The following is a 2784-nucleotide window of genomic DNA, read 5'->3' as shown; positions in this document are numbered from 1 at the left end:
AGGTGTATGAGCTTAAAAAGCTTAGATAAAGGCTTATCAAAGCATTAAGTATTAGAAATATGAACTTAAGGAATTCAATAAACATTGTTTTCTGGAAGTTCAATTGTTTTATGAATACATGTCAAAGCTAGTGGGAGCATAAGTGTTATGCTTGTATTGTAATAATCATCGTGTTAGTGGGAGCATGATTATTATGGTAAGTATTGCAAGTTAGAAATATTAATTATAGAAAACAAAGATTCACTTTGCAAAGTTGCAAGGGTTGAAAAATTGTTTTGCTATAATTAAGGGAGAGAATATTATACTTCGTTTCAAAATTCTAAAGCTTAGATCGAGTAATGTAAATAAATTTAGTCAAGGATACATAGTGCATTCTCAAAATTCGATTATGATTACGGCATCCCTCTTCATAGTTCAAATTGTGGGAACATGGCACATAAAATATTATGGCAGAAGGATGATAAAGTATCACGTCTTTATGTGAGACATTATGCATCGTGTCCAATATGCTTCGGGTATAGGATCGATTGCATATGCTATAATATTTTACCGTTCTAAAATTTTCCAAATGCCTAGGGCATTAAGAGGGAAAAGGGACTAGAATCGGTTTTGACTAAAATAATTAAACAACTATCAAAGGACGATCTGAGGTTCACTGAGGATTTGTCGCTTGTGAGTAGTTGGAAGTATCGTACTGGATGGACTATATTGACATTATTATGAATAGATAAGATTCTATTAAGAATGAGTTGTCATATGGCAAATATGGAAATGTTTCCATTAATGGGAGTTGGATATTAAGAAATATGTCTAGATTAGAAACTTTTATGCGAGAAGGATGTTCAAAGGAATGTACTTTGAATGTGAGACTTCACGTCTATGGAATTGTCTTGTAACAATTTCTAATAGAGTACTTTGTGATTTCATTGGCCAAGTCCTGATGACTTTTGTGCTATGACTTTACGAAAGGATCGTTGCATAAAATGTTAGAATCTGACATATTCTAAAAGTGGGAAGAATTTGGTATTCTTATACTAATAATAAGGATTGGGGATTGTGAAATGAATTTCATTGGAAAAGTTTTTCAATTGATCTATTTCACAAAGTATGGACCATAGGAAACCAAAGTGTGCATGCTTGGAGCATAGGACAATTGTGGTTATAATTCGAGTAATAAGTTGATTTTCCGAAACATTAAACAATGAATAATGAGTAATCAATATGGTGACTAAATAAAAGATGTTTAATTTATACTCAAGAGTTTGGGGTCATATAGGATTGAGTATTATCGTTGTGTTTCTCTTTGCATGTTTTGACTTCCAGAATAACTGGGTTATTCGAACGTCCACAGTCGGTCATACGTTGGAAGTAGGTATGAAGGAAGACTGTCATGAATCTGTCTGTAGATTGTCTAAAGTGTTTAGACATAGCACAAGTTTGCTGCAGAGTTCATGAGTGCTTTGATAAGATTAAACTATTGGATTAAACCCACGCTCACTTGAATCACTTCATGGATTTATCACGGGTGATTAGTGAGACGATAACATTGTATATTCTTGAAACCGAGACGTGTAAGTTGTTATTTGCTGGTCAGTTGCACATTGATGATAAGTAAACGCACGAGTAACTTGGTGTTATAAAACTTATTGTTGTGTGTGATTCAATTAGTAGGTGCAAGCAAGCATTTGAGTCGAAGTTTATCCATTAATTTTACCCAAAGTGGGATAAAAGCGATATCTGTGGGCCCCTCGATGATTTAGTGATGATACCTAAGCGCTTGGCCAAGCCGGGACTAAGTTGATGTGTTCAATTGTAGTCTGTTGTCAGTCGTCATAAATCAGATGTCGGGAAACAATACATAGACAGAGAGAATGATTTAAATCCATGTCTCATGTCTATACGATATCTTGAAGAATGGAGGAATATATAATCCCTTATCTAAAGGACACGCGTATCCGATAAGATCAGAGTTGACAACGGCTTTTGAAAGCTACGATTGCTGATCAGGTTCTGAAGTTATGAAAAATAGTTATTAGAGTTATCCAAGTGGGAGACTGTTGGATTAGTGTCTAAGTCCATAACTATTTTGGTATGTACTTGACCCGATTATGAGCATGGTCCTTTTAGGTTGCCTTCACCATAGCAATATGTAGGATGAATTAAGGAAAAAGAGGTTTAATTATGATTTATTAACATATTATAAGAATAATATATTAAAGGAGAAATCATATTGTTTAATTAATATTAGTCAAGAATTAATTAAGAATTAATTTTGTGACTAAAAGAGATTAATTAAACTTAGGGGACTGGAGTTGTAATTATAAGATAATTACAATTGGGCTATGGATCACCTAATAATATATAGGTTGGACGAATTCTATGGGAATCCCATAAGGAATTCATCCAGGGGATATGTTAAAGGAGTTCATGGGCTGCTTAGGGCCTAAGCAGTCAGATTAGGGTTTCCTAGTTGCAAACCCTAATAGCCTACATGTATATAAAGGACCCCTATGCCCCAAAAACGTACACAAGAGTTCCTCTAGGGTTTCCAGTCGTTTTTGGTGCCTCCTCTCTCCTCCCTCTTCATCCAAGTTGCTTAGTGGTGTTTGTGACTCCATTAGAGGTGCAACACTTGAGGCACTAAGCTTTCTGAAGCCAATCAAAGCAAGTAATTGATTGTTATTACTACATAACAATCAAGGTAAGATCTAAACCCTAGTTTATATGTTAATTTGATTAATTGTATGCTAGATCTAGGGTTTGTAAGTCTTGGAAGTTTATTAC

The sequence above is a fragment of the Lactuca virosa genome, chromosome 1 (assembly GCF_052849685.1).
Source record: "Lactuca virosa cultivar CGN04683 chromosome 1, Lactuca_virosa_CGN04683_v6, whole genome shotgun sequence".
NCBI lineage: Eukaryota > Viridiplantae > Streptophyta > Magnoliopsida > Asterales > Asteraceae > Lactuca > Lactuca virosa.
Note: the sequence above shows the minus strand (reverse complement) of the source record.